The sequence below is a fragment of the Protopterus annectens genome, chromosome 4.part1, assembly GCF_019279795.1.
Source record: "Protopterus annectens isolate FY-2018-M chromosome 4.part1, PAN1.0, whole genome shotgun sequence".
In the NCBI taxonomy this organism is placed as follows: domain Eukaryota; kingdom Metazoa; phylum Chordata; order Ceratodontiformes; family Protopteridae; genus Protopterus; species Protopterus annectens.
The window spans coordinates 814861239-814875576 of record NC_056734.1 but is presented as its reverse complement, the minus strand read 5'-3'; the positions used below and the strand labels follow the sequence as shown (position 1 = coordinate 814875576).

The 14338-nt window shown below is 39.3% G+C and overlaps 1 protein-coding gene across 1 annotated transcript in view; it reads left to right on the top strand.

Moving 5' to 3' along the window:
- The window catches only part of DGKD (diacylglycerol kinase delta), a 1200459-nt gene that overhangs the window by 906130 nt on the left and 279991 nt on the right, over nucleotides 1–14338 (top strand). The window lies entirely within an intron of this gene.

Genomic DNA, 14338 nt, shown 5'->3' with positions numbered 1-14338 from the left:
TACACTAATTCTGTGTGCATAACTTGTGTTATTTTACTGCATTTTGTTCACCAGGTGTAGCCTGCTGGGCAAGCCTGTTTACAGTGAGGCACTAGTGATAAAATGTCAAAGTAACACCTGCTGCTGCGGCAAGTGCAAAGTAATTGTTGCTTCAGAAATAGAAACAGAATATGACCAGTGCATCAGACTCTTGAATTTCAACCATGTATGAAACAACAGAGACAGCTCTAAACATGTACGCAAATGCCATGACATACATTACCACTGATGAAGAGGTACGTCCCCCCGAGCAGCCGTCACACTCAGGTGATGTTAGGCACTGACAGTGTTAGGCATGCAGTGCTTTCTCAGGTGCAGCCAGATACAGACAACAAATGAAAAGACTATTCCATGTTGTTTAACGGTGCTGTAGGTCTCTGTGTTCTTAAATGAGGACTTGGCTATACCATAGGTTATTACAGGCCAGTGACATTTCCAGGTTTGATGGTTAAAGGTGCCTGAAAGTTTGCATGGCAGCAACTTGTAGACCATCTTTGCAATAGACACAGCATGGCTTTAGATGAATTATCTGTTGATACTTCCATGGTTAAGAACTTGAATTCTGTTGTTTGTAGAATGCACGGAGAGATAACTGGGGTTATGTTTTTCCCTGGTGTTCCAAGTCACATATAATCAATCACTTAGTGATTCTGCAATGTCCTAGAAAGAAGCAAACCCTAAGTTATGCTAGAAAACAGCACTGTTCAGCAAGAAGTGTGCAGACAGTGAGGTACTACACTGCTAGTGATAGATACTTGATGTGCACTATACAGTAGTCGGTGATAGAAAACAGTACTATCCAGTGTTTGATGTACACTCTCTGGGGCACTGCAGTATTCAGTCATAAAGCATTACTATCCAGTGCATGGTGAGCAGGGCCTGGGGCACTACAGTAGTCGGTGATGAAGCATTACTCTCTAGTGCTTGGTGTGCAGTGTCTGGGGCACTACAGTAGTCAGTGATAACGCATTACTATCCAGTGCTTGGTGCGCAGTTTCTGAGGCACTACAATAATCAGTGATAAAGCATTAATTATTATCCAGTGCTTGGTGTGCAGTGTCTGGGGCACTGCAGTAGTCAGTCATCAAGTATTACTATCCAGTGCTTGGTGTGCAGTGTCTGTGGCACTACAGTAGTCAGTGATAAAGCATTAATTACTATCCAGTGCTTGATGTGTAGTGTCTGGGGCACTACAGTAGTCGATCATCAAGTCTTACTATCTAGTGCTTGGTGTGCAGTGTCTGAGGTACTACAGTAGTTATTCATCAAGTATTACTATCCAGTGCTTGGTGTGCAGTGTCTGGGGCACTACACTAGTCTGTCATAAAGCATTGCTATCCAGTGCTTGGCGTGCAGTTTATGGGACACTACAGTAGTCAGTCATAAGGCATTACTCTCCAGTGTTTGATGTACACTGTCTGGTGTACTACAGTATTTATGTATAAAGCATTACTATCCAGTGCTTGGTGTGCAGTGTCTGGGGCACTACAGTAGTCAGTCATAAGGCATTACTCTCCAGTGTTTGATGTACACTGTCTGGTGTACTACAGTATTTATGTATAAAGCATTACTATCCAGTGCTTGGTGTGCAGTGTCTGGGGCACTACAGTATTCAGTCATAAAGCATTACTGTCCAGTGCTTGGTGTGCAGTGTCTGGGACACTACAGTAGTCATAAAGCATTACTATCCATTGCTTGGTGTGCAGTGTCTGGGGCACTACAGTAGTCAATGATAAAGCATTGCTACCCAGTGCTTGGTGTGCACTGTCTGGGGCACTACAGTCATCACTCATAAAGCATTACTCTCCAGTGCTTGGTGTGCAGTGTCTGGTGCACTACAGTAGTCAGTGATACAAGACAGTATGGTTCAGTGATTGATGGTACACTATCTGGGGTAGTACAGTAGTCACTGATAGAAAACAGAACTGTCCAGTGCTTCATGTGCAGTACCTCGGATATCTCTGCAGTCATTGATAGAAATCAGCACTTTCAATGCTAGATGTGAAGTCTTTGTGATACTAGTGCAGTCATCGGTAGAAAACAGCACACTTCATTGCTGTTGTGTTGGTCTTAGGAGCATTTCTGTGGCCAGTGATAGAAAATGGTACCTCTGGAATCCTAGATGTCCATTTTCTAGAGTCCCAAAGTGGTCAGTGATAGAAAAGGGCATTTTGTAACTGTAGGTGTACATTCTCTGGAGTACCACAGAATTTCATGGTAGGAAACAACACTTTTACAGTGCTGTGTTTGGTTTGTAGTCTGTTATCACAATGGTCAAGTGAGTAGAAATAGTACTTCCTAATACTAGGTCTGCTGTCTTTGGCGTACCAGCATGATCTGTAATAAAAAATGTTACTCTGTAATTCTAGATTTCTGATCTGTGGAGTACTTCATTGGCTAGAAAGTTATGCTGTTTAATCCTAGGCGTGCAGTTTGTGAAGCAAGAAAGTGGCCAGTAATAAAAAGTGGTGCTCTCGTTATAGGCTTCCTAAGTTTGGCAGTAACCTTTTCTACCTTTTGTTGCCTAAGTTATTGTGCTAAAAGTTTTTGTTTTCTGGAATTATCAAATAGTTTCTTAACAGTGACCTTTCTACACTCATGCATATTATCCAAGTACTTCCTTGTTTTTCCTTTAGCATTTTGCAGTTGCTGTACTTATTTTGTGATATTTCTCTTATTCTGCAATACTTTAACCTTTGCCAACACTCAGAATAATTCCAATTACTTTTTCCTATATCTCCATCTTTCTTACTTCTACCATGTTTTTAAACTCCTCTTTCATTTCAACCCACTCATTAGCTATCCTTTTTGAAAAAAAATGTGTCTCTTTCCTAGTAACACTCAGATCATTTACACTACCCATTCCTTAATTCCCCCGTCTTTAACAAATAAGTAGGAATGCTCCAGTGTCTCACTTTCACTTCAGTAACCTGCATCTTTATCTTGGTCTTAATTGGTGCACAATCTGAAATAGTTATTGGAGATGTTTCAGAGCTTTCATTTAAGTACAAGCATTCCTGTGAAATGTAATTTCTGTCCAGTTTTGCCCAGTTGTTGTACTTTGGGGAGTAATATGTCACATCTGTCTGCAATGTCTTTTGGCTTTTTCTGGTTAGGGGTCACCACAGAGGATCACCAGTTTGCAGATTGATTGGCAGTGACGTTTTTACAGTGTTGAGTTGCCAGCCCGGCGCCCACCCTTCACTGAAGGCACACACATACACATACACACCTACCTGCATGTCTTTAAAACTCACACGACCACAGAGAGGACATGCAGACTCCACACAGATGGCACTCCAGCCAAGAATCGAACTGGAGAACCTCTTTCTGTAAGGCGACAATGCTAACTGCTGCACTACTGCAGCCTCTGTCTGGGTTTCTACTCCTGAATTCATATTATCCGTATCAACCATTCCCATATATCTTTCCAGAAATCTACCTCTCTGTTATATTTTCCCTTCTAGGTCCCCTGTTGCATCCATACTATTGAAAACCAGGTTCTAGTCCCCAACCATAAATAATATCCCATGCTAAAAACATATTATTTCTCCCAAAATTCTCTTAAGCTCCAAAATAACAGTCTTAGGTGGAATTTAAATGCATGATGGTGTAATCCTCCTTCCCAACCCATAACCTTACTTTTACAGATCTGCCATTATTGTCTTTTTTCCTCATCTATAAAATATTAAAGCTCGTCAAGCAATCAGTATTATTGCCCCCCATTTCTTTGTCACTGATATTCTGCTGAATGTCCATCCTAAAATCCTTTCTTTGTCAAAATTGCATAATAGTTTCTATCAGAGTGTGTCTCTTGCAACATTATTATTTGCAGCCTGCACTTATTAATATAATTCAGTACTCTGCTTTTTGTCTGCATCTGTAAGGTCATTTATATTTCATTTTAATGTGAGTAGACTAGCCATTGTAATAGAAAGGTATTAGTGTCACCTGTTATGTGACCGTTCTTTTTTAAGATTTTAATTGGTTGTTTTTTATTACTATACAGTGTTATCTTAAAAGAACAAAATGTTTAAATTGAACACCATACAACAACAACAACCTTTTAAATATATAAAGTAACAGCCATTTTTGACTCAAATAAACAAAAGAAAAGTATTACAAATATTTACATTGGTGCCTGAATCCATTTTTATATTTTGCAGCGTTTTATTTTCCTGTGTTTTGTAAAAAGTAAATAAACAAATAAATCCTCATGACATCTGTAATGATTCAGAATATTTATAACTGATTAATTTCATCTTCTAAAGTAGTTGAATTTTTAACTATAGCTTATGATCGGTTAGCTTCTTAGATGTTCTCATTTTCTTAGGTTCTATCTCTATGAATTACTTCATCCAGAAGTAGGAATTCTTCAGACTGAGGAAGGGAATTGTTCTTCCTGTTTCTTGTAGCAGATTTTTTTTGCGATGGCTAGAGTAGTCCATTTAATGTAATATAGGTCATTCTTAATATAGAAAAGAGTAAGAAACATTAAATAAAATCAAATTTCCTGCCTGACCTGACAGTTCTTTTGAATGTATATATTCAACTTTTAGCGTACATGCACATATTAATGCTTAACAGGTTGATCTTGTATGTATTTGCTTCTTCTCATGTCTGTTTGAACCAGTATCACCTTTTTTAAGAGTTTTTGCTTAGTTGTTGTTTGTCTTTCGGCTTTTCCCAGTTAGGGGTCGTCGCAGCAGAGCATAAATAAAAAATGAAATTAATTTTCAGAACCCCTATCTTCTTTCAATTCAAAACAGACACAATTATGTACGTTTTCAGGAAATGAAGTTCAGCTCTTCATATAGCAGCTATTGCCCCAAATGACTGCTGCACCCACAGACATTACTTAATTTAAAGTTAGGGTTACCCATACTGAAGTGCATGCTACGGCCTGTGTTAATACTTAGACTAATTGCTGTCTCTTCTTTTCTTATCTCAATCTCATCCTTGATGTATAAATAGCTTGCATGATTTCAGGAAACATTAACTTTTAGCCATAAGAGAAAGTGCACTGATTACCTTTAAATAAAGTGTGCAGTGTTATATTGTTTTAATAGACTAAGGCTGCAAGGGAGGCAACTACTTTAATTCCACAGTTTCAAATTTCATTTCTTTTTCACTGGACTGTTTGCCAACGTACCTTTAAATGTTAATAGCACTGTGCCTTGTACTGTTCATTCAGTAGACAGTGTTCAGACCTCTCACAGCTAATTAATTGCTTGCACCCACAGACTTCTTATCTCCAAGTTGGTAATGAAAAAAAAAGATGCTGACTTTTAGATGCATGAAAGAATCTTTATAAATTTCCCCAGAACATACTGCTAAGCCTTCTCATGATTAATTATGTGCACCTGTGGACTTCTGGTCTGCTTTGACAGTATCAAAAAGAGCTAATATTTTCAGTGTCTCATCATTTTGTTATTTTTAAACATGTTAGCTTGACATAATGTCTGTAACTCAAACCAAGGACATTAATCTTTATAGCCACCTCTATAAAATGGGAAATTGTATATTAATTCTACATATAATTTGATCAGTACACTTTTATATCCTTAACACCAGCGATTCAAGATCACAGCATCATGTTGACTTTAATTTTCTTCTCTCCAGCCTTTCTTATATTGTTACAGTGTAAAGCCCAGATGTGAAAAAGTACTTTCTTGCTTTAATATCTTTTAACATATACAGCAATCACTAGTAATACTCCACCCCACCTTGCATTGAAAATATTTCTGACTACACACTAATCAAAACTGCTTTGCAATACAATGTGCAATTTACTTCATGAAATTTTAGACAAATGTTAGTAAAAGTAATGTCTTTCGGCTTTTCCCGGTTAGGGTCACCACAATGTAACTCCGGTCCGCTAATGATTGGTAGTGGATTTTTACGGTGCCAAGTTGCCAGCCCAACGCCCTACCTTCAAGGAAAGCACACCCATTCACGCTCGCACCTACCTGCATATCTTTAATGTCTCTCGACCGTGGGGAGGACATGCAGACTCCACACAGAAGGCACTCCAGCTGAGAATCAAACGGGAGAACCTCTTGCTGTGAGGTGACAACGCTAATCGCTGCACCACAGCGGCCCTTTTAGACAAATGTTAGTAAGAACAATAATAGTTTTGCTTACAGTTACTTCTTTAGTCTCTTCAGTGTCTATCATAATTGGGATATGTGATTTACAATTCACCTATCAGTTTAACAAGTTAACAAAATTCCAGTCTTTTTCAGCATCTTCTTCTGGCAAAGTTTAATTTCACATTACTGTATCTTATGGGATTAATGCTTTATAGTCTCCCATTTATTCACTAATATCACGTTGTTACTGGTCTTCTTCCTGATGCTGTCTATCTCCCATCCACCAGTCTGTGGTTCAAGTTCTAACTACCGCCGTATTGCCCTTCTCTCTCCAATATCTAAAATTCTAGAAAAATGTGTTCACCACCAACTTTTACCCTACTTAACTCTTAATCAGCTACTTACTCCCACCCAACATGGTTTCCACCCTGGCCACAGCACCACAACTGCCCTACTCTCCTTCTTAGAAACTGTTAATCAAGCCCGAGATTCTGGTCTTCTTGTATCCACTGTTCTGTTAGATCTCTCTAAAGCCTTTGACACCATATCCCACACACACCTTCTCTCTCATCTCTCCAAACTTAATCTCTCCCCTAATACTCTTTCCTGGTTCTCCAGTTACCTTTCTGACAGATCTCAGGTTGTCAGATGGAAGGACTCTACCTCTTCCTTCTTACCTACTCCGACCGGTGTTCCTCAGGGATCCATCCTCGGTCCCATCCTTTTGAACATCTTCATAAATAACCTTCACTCCGCCCTCCCTAACACTACAGTCATCCAATACGCTGATGACTCTACCTTAGTCTGTGCTGCCCCAAACTTCTCTGAACTTATGTCCAAAACTCAAATAACTTTTTCCACAACAGAAAACTGGATGCACAAAAACCATCTCTCCCTCAACTCCAATAAGTCTAAAATACTAATTTTCCCCCCTACCAAAACTTCTTCATTTGTCAAAACCACTTTCAACATCCTAAGCCAAACCAACACTCCTATAGAAGTGGTCCCCTCCGCTAAACTCCTTGGCATTATCATTGATGAACACCTCAAATTCGATCTCCACATACAACAAAACATAAAAAAACACCAAAAGTTAGGCATGCTCTACAGGAATAATCTATTTCTTTCAAACTCCTCTAGGCACACCTTAGCAACTACCTACCTCCTTCCCTCTCTCCTTTATGGTGCCCCTCTTCTAACTAATCTGTCTGCTTCCCTCACCTCTAAACTTGAAGCTTGCCTATAACAAGATCTCTAAATTTGCCACTAAATCCAAAACCTCAACACACCACTGCCTTGCCCTTCAATCTCTGAACTGGTTAGAACTCCCTAACCACCTTGACTATCTTCAACTAACAACCGCTCACAAACTAATATTCTATCCAGAAAAATGCCCAACTTTATCCAACATCCTTCCCCCTTACATCCCAAAACGATCTTTGAGATCAGAACACCAAAACCTAATCTCCATTCACAGACCTAAACATTCCGCTGGCAAGCTACTACTATCCTTCTCTCTAGGCAAAAAATGGGACTCTCTCCCTCCATCACTGAGGACTATACCTAACACAGATCACTTCAAGACCCAACTCTACTCACACCTTTCCTCCAAATGGATATGTTCCTGCTTTCACCCTATATAAATCATACAGATTTTCTACACTAAGCCCCTCTTTACCCCTTCACAAATCTACTCTCAGACTTCATTTCTAATTCCCAAAATGATTTAGCCTACTTCCTATTGACTGTAAAGAAGACAATATTGCAAATTATCTAAAAAAAAAAAGAAAATGTTTATGTTCTTATTATTTTGCACTGTTATTATTATGTATTCTTACTGTTTGTTCTTATTATGTATTCTTACTGTTTGGACATTTAATTGATTGTACTGACTTTGGAGCTTTTCTCCCCGGGCCTCCACTGAAAATGGGTACTTCGTGGCCCAGTGGACTTCCCCGGTAATCAAACTGAAATAAATAAAGTACAAAGTACTTCAGATTCTTCTTGACAACTTCTGTGCTTTTTCATTCACACAAGCATTTTTTGTTTGGAACAATGGAAATATTTGACTGGCAAAGTCTCCCTTTGGGCTTTTTTATTGTCAGAAGAATGAGAAGCAGAGTTCAGTTCTATTTATTTTCTATCTTTTTGATGGCTAGACATTTTTCTTCTTTAGCTGGTTCAACATCAAAAAAATGTCTTTTATCTTCCAGGGAAAAAATATTCTGAAGAAAACCAGATACAGCAGCTTGATCTCCTGTCTGCCTCTCAATATTCCCTGATTGCTGGAATAAACTTGCTTTTCTTCTGCTTGGTGTGCATAGAGTAATAATTTTTCATAAACACTCTGTCGTCCCCAATTTTTAATATTTTCCCTTCTGCTACACTTTTGTCAGGAGCAACATTTTCTGCTGGTATGATTTACAGTCTTTACTACTACAGGGTGTCTCTTGTTTTCTTATGGCCAGAGGTAGAGCATGCACCTGATGTAACCTCACTATTAACAAATCCTACTCTGCAACACCAGTCCAGTAGTTTATCTGTACTTTTGTAGAATTGTTTGCAGTGTGTTCCTTTTAGTTTCTGTGGTACAGCAGAAAATCTCCAGTTTTCTCTTCCTGCGCTGTTTTCTAGCTGTACGATTTTTCAGACTGCTCTTCTTGAGAAGCCTCTTGCTCAGCCAGACTTTTTTCATTTCAGCTTCTGATTTTTTACAGTCTTATAAGCTAATCTGAATAGGTTGTTAATGCTTCTTCTATTTTTCCAGCCTTTTGTTGCTTGATGTTATATATTCCTTAATTGTTTCACTTACTTTAAAAACCTGAGTGCATTTGATTTATTTTTTCCTCTAAATTGTTGGAAGCAGTCCTAGGTACCAAAGCCAAAACTTGGAACTACTTTTTGCTGAACAGTTGCAAGATTCTTTCAAGCCAAAGTTTTTTCTTCTCCTTTTATGGTTGTTTTTCTCTTCCTTTCCTCAAATTTCTTCTTTGCTGGCATCCAGGCTGCATAATTACAGACCAGTAACTGAATTTTACATACATCAGTACATTTTAATGGCCTTCCTATTTTGAGTTTTCAGTTTTCACACTGGGAGTGAAACCTATTGATCAATGTGTAGCCATCTTGGAAGTCCTGAAAAGTGGTACTCTCAATCCTTGTGTGCACTCTCTGGGGTACTCCAGCTTTATGATAGAAATTGCCACACTCCAGTGTGAGGTATGCAGTCTCCGGAATACCACAGAGTTGTGATAGAGCATGGCAGCCTTCGATCTGAAGTATACCACAAAGACTGCTTGTAGAAAATGCTACTGTCTAATCCTTTTTGTGCAGTCTCCAGGGCATCACAGCAGTGTCATGAGAAATGTCACCCTGTAGTCTAGGAGTGGTGAAAAGCAGCAATTTCCTTTGCACAGTCCGTGAAATACCATGGCAGTCTGTGTTCCTTGTTATGTAATCCATGTGGTACCATAACGGATTATAACAGTCAACAGCACTCCTGCATACTAAGTATGTTGTCTCTGAGGTACCACAGTGATTGGTGAATAGAGACAGCACAAACAAATCCTCAGTGTATGGTCTCTGGGATACCACAAAAGTGTATTTGAAAACAGAACTCTTGATTCTTAGGCATGCAGTCTTTGTGGTACCATAGCAGACAATGTTAGAATACAGTAATCTCTGGGGTACCACAAGGCATAATAGAAGACAGTACTCTACAATCACAACTGCAGACGCTGTGGGGTATCACATTGGTGTGTTGAGGTGTAATACTGTTCATTTCTAGGTATACACTCACAAAATACTGAAGGATTAAGTAAGGACACCTACTAGTGATTCCAGTTTTGAATTCTGAGGAGAGGTAATACAGTGGCTGTGTAGGGAATACACTCTGATTTCTTAGGTGCACTATCACTGGGTTACTAAAGGGATAAATATTGACATTTTCTAGTCTTTTGAGTAAATTCTGTGGGATCAGGGTTGCCACATTGTTGTGTTAGGGAATGACAATCCCATTTCATTGGTATACATTTGAAAGTTACACTCGTCCAGTTCTAGGTCTAAACTTTCTAAGGTACTACAGCAGTATGCTAAGAAATGTAATTCTCCAGCTCTGTGATGTGCATTAGCAAGTGGTACTATCCATTGCTAAGTGTGTAATCCGTGAGATACCACAGTGTTGTATTAGGAAATGACACTCTCCCGTCCTAGGTGCACATTCTTTGGACTGCCGCATGGGTCAGTGTTTAGTCCCTTCTTGGTTACTGCATTTGACAGCAAAACATTGAGAAACTGTGGTAGTTCAGAGTTTCCATTGTATTCTGATTACTTTCCACTCGTCTGCTTTTTGCCTTCTCTGCAGTCTGAGTAACCATAGCACTGTCTTCATATCAGTGTAAGGGAAGAAGGAGCACTGGCGCTGGATCTAAGAACGTTTGAAGTAAATTTGGTGCTAGACACTGCAAATCAAAGTGGACAGTATAGCAGTGAATAATTGTATACCAGCATACGGGGGGAACCGTTCTTACCCTTTTTGCAAGGAGACAGTGAGCATCTGAAACTGGTTTGTAACTTGCAGTGTCGCTGCAAATTGGGTGTCTTGCAGCAGTGATATACACTGCAGCAAACATTCTAATCTGATGCCTACTGTCTGCCTGCTGATGAGGGCTGGAAAGAGCATTGCTTATTCAGATTTCACTTTGTGAACGGGGAATGCTAAAGGTAGACCTGTTCATTACAGATGACGGTGCTCAATGTTCCTAAGGAATTTTCACATCATTTATTCACTTTGTCTTGGGAAATAGACATCTTTTTTTTCTCCGTGAATTAATTATCTGAACACACCTTTATTTCCCAAACAATCATTCCTATGCTACTACAGATGATTCCTTACTCTCCCAGTCTTCTCCCTCTCAGCAAGACACTATTTTCCTGGTAAGGATTAGATCTGTATCCTGTCCAGACGGCCTTTGAATCTGCATGCTTGAAAGAGTTGCTTTGGATCCTAAATAGTATTCATTTTTATCAGAAAGAATTCACATTTTTAGGAAGAGAAGGCTGCCATCTGCAGGAAAAGCTTTCATGATTAAATTGAAGAGGTTTTCTGTTAGCCTGGCAGTCAGTGAATTAGAGCACTAAATCAGTTTTTAAGTATTTGTTTTATGTGAAATCAGATGAAGATGAAATTTGAGATAGAAAGGAAAATAGTTGAACAGGTTAACAGCTTCATATATCTGGGAAGGATGGTTGAGTAGAAGGGAAGTCTGGATGAGGGGGTCAGAGCTAGAATCAGAGGGGCTGGCAGCCCACCAGCAATAGAGTATCTGCCATAGTGTATGACAGAGGAATGCCAAAGAAGCTGAGAAGTAAGGGTTGCAAAACAGTGCTGCGACAAGTACTACTGTATGGTACAGAAACCTGGGTAGTAATGGCAGAGCAGGGGAGATGAAGTGCCTGAGATGAGTGGAAGGTTGTATACTGTTGGACAGGCAAAGAAATTATGGCATCGGAGCTGTAGCCAAACTTGCTCCAGTTGCAGTGAAAGTCAAAGAGAACGTATTACAGTGTTTCTGGCATGTGTGCAGAAAAGCAAAAGACAATCTGGTGAAGATTTGTGAGAGGCAGGAAGAAGGCAATAGAAAATTAGGGCATTCTGTAAAGAGATAGATGGATTGTTGCAGAAAGGATCCGAGTCAGTCAGGGATGACAGTCAAAGAAGGTACAAGTGGCAGTGAATTAAGAGAGATGGTAACAGTTGATGCAAAACCCTGACGCCATTGATGATGATAATTCTGCAAGTAACTGCTCCATTGTTTGAACCAGCTAATTCGGTGATCTTAAACCATGCTCCTTGTAAAGTAATTTTTAGTGGCAGCTACTGCAGACAAGAAGGATTACAGAACTGTAGGACTAATATTCTGTTTACTTGTTATTTCACACTGACATGATAGCTAGCAGAATGAGTCTGTACATCCATGCATAAGATGGTCACGTGTCAGTGTCTTTGTGCTAGTCAGATCAGTACCTGTTTTTTTATTATTCAATAGCACAATGATGGGGTAGAAACAAAATTATATAGTAATAGCTATGCTACTATGGGGATAAGAGCAAAGGCATCAGAAAAAAACAGTTTTCTTCATGCAAAGCAGATTAGTCCTTCTGCTGACCAAGTCAGTGTAACATTGAGTACCAAAGATGACAATGTTGACTGCTGTAAATTAAAATTTGGACATTATTTTGTTTGTGTATGAATGCCAAGTATTTTGTAAACTAATTTTGGTCATTCTCACTGGCATTATAGTACAGCATAGGTATGGTTAGTGCAACAGATGTGATATATGGTTGGTGATATCTTTTTTGTATTCTAGCAGTCACTTATTGTAGTTACTTGGGTACTTTCAGCTGTTACATTTTATTTTATCAGCTTGTTACTTTCATTGTTGCAGTTAAACTAATGTTTGAAGGAGTTGGGGCTTGGGTGGGTAGCCTAATGGTTAAGGTGTTTGCCTTACAAACACAAGGTACAGGGTTTGAATCTCACTGGGGATAATTGGCTAGACTTAAAATGTCTCGCAAGGGCAGTTAGCCTAATACTAATCTATGAACCTATGAATGCGCACGCATACACATACACACACTTTTTGTTGTTGGGGGGGAGGTTGGCGTAATGGTTAAGGTGCCTACCTTATAAACACAAGGTGCAGGGTTTGATTCTCACATGGGGTAATTGGCTAGGCTTAAAATGGCCCATGAAGCCAGTTAGCCTAGTACTAACTTATAAACCTATGAACCTAACAACTACTGGTGATTACCTGTTCAGCATTTTGGCAGAACGGAGTGCAAAGCATTGTGTTTGTGCTCCAAGATGTAGAATATCGAGTGTGTGTGTGTGTGTGTGTGTGTGTGTGTGTGTGTGTGTGTGTGTGTGTGTGTGTGTGTGTGTGTGGACTCTTTATGTGTTATGGCTTCCGCTCCTCAGTGATGTTGTGGGTGATTACTGAAATGCAGCTATCATCTGGTGAATTGTTTAGATTTGTGGAAGGCTTGGGTGTTATTTCTAGAATTTCCACCTTGTTTTCATCCAAACATGTCTTGTTATTGCTAGGATGCTGTCGGCTTGGATTTTGTCCCATGTCTACCTGAATATATTGTTTCAGAATTTCCTGTTTAACTGCACAATGGGATACTTGAATGCTTTTTGGATGATTATGATTTGGCACACTGTATTTTTATGTGGCATATTCGCTTATTGTCATGCTATTTTTTTTCTTTTATTTGAGTGGTTAGCTGCCATATTTGTACTCAAATTTATACATGGTTATAAGTTATATTTTCTGATAATTTGTCATGCTTATACTGCATTTCCCTTCTAACCTCTTTTGGTGTTTACGTATTTAGTAAATAACCACTATAATAAAGCAGTAGTTTTATATTGTGAAAACCTTGTGTCCATTGTATTGCATTTTGTTATAGAAGATAAAACATCATCTGGCACAGTGCTCCATCCTCAAAAACAGCCTGGGGGCCGGATCTAGCTCTGCTGCAGTGAGGTATGCAATACTGACCTAGCAAACCACCCTGCCCACCGTAGTATTGCCTGCTTGTCTTAACTCTGCCCCGTCCCTATCCCCCTACACATTATCTTAACTTTGCAAAACCCTTTCATTAACACTGCCATCATTCAGACAGATTAGGACTGTGTTTAAGGAAGGGTTTTGTAGTAAAGGCCACAAAAGGAAATTATTTTCCTTTTGCAGTAGTCTTTTGTAGTTCTGGTGGTAAGGCTTTTTGGTAATGTGAATGTTTGAAATGCTTTTGTCGATGTTTTGTATTTAGCATTTAGACAGTTCACACATTCATATAATGTGTGTGTGTGTGCGTGTATGTGTTCTCCTGTCACTAAACCTTGCCTTGCCTCTAGCCCTATACTCTTAACTTTTTCCCCACAAACATTTCCCGTTCTTACTTACCTTTTCCTGACAGATATCTTTTTTCACTGGCTCCCACCTAACTCCCCTTTGTACTTAGCTTATCTCACTCCTATTTTTCCATCCTATTTTCACATCTTCTTATGTTATCTGGCATTGTTCCTTTCCTCCAACATTCTTTCACTAGTCTCTCACCCTACATCCCCTCAGCACGTAACATATTTCTTGCTCTTTTTCACTGTAGTTCACCTCTTCTTCTTGTATTTCACTCTCTTCTTT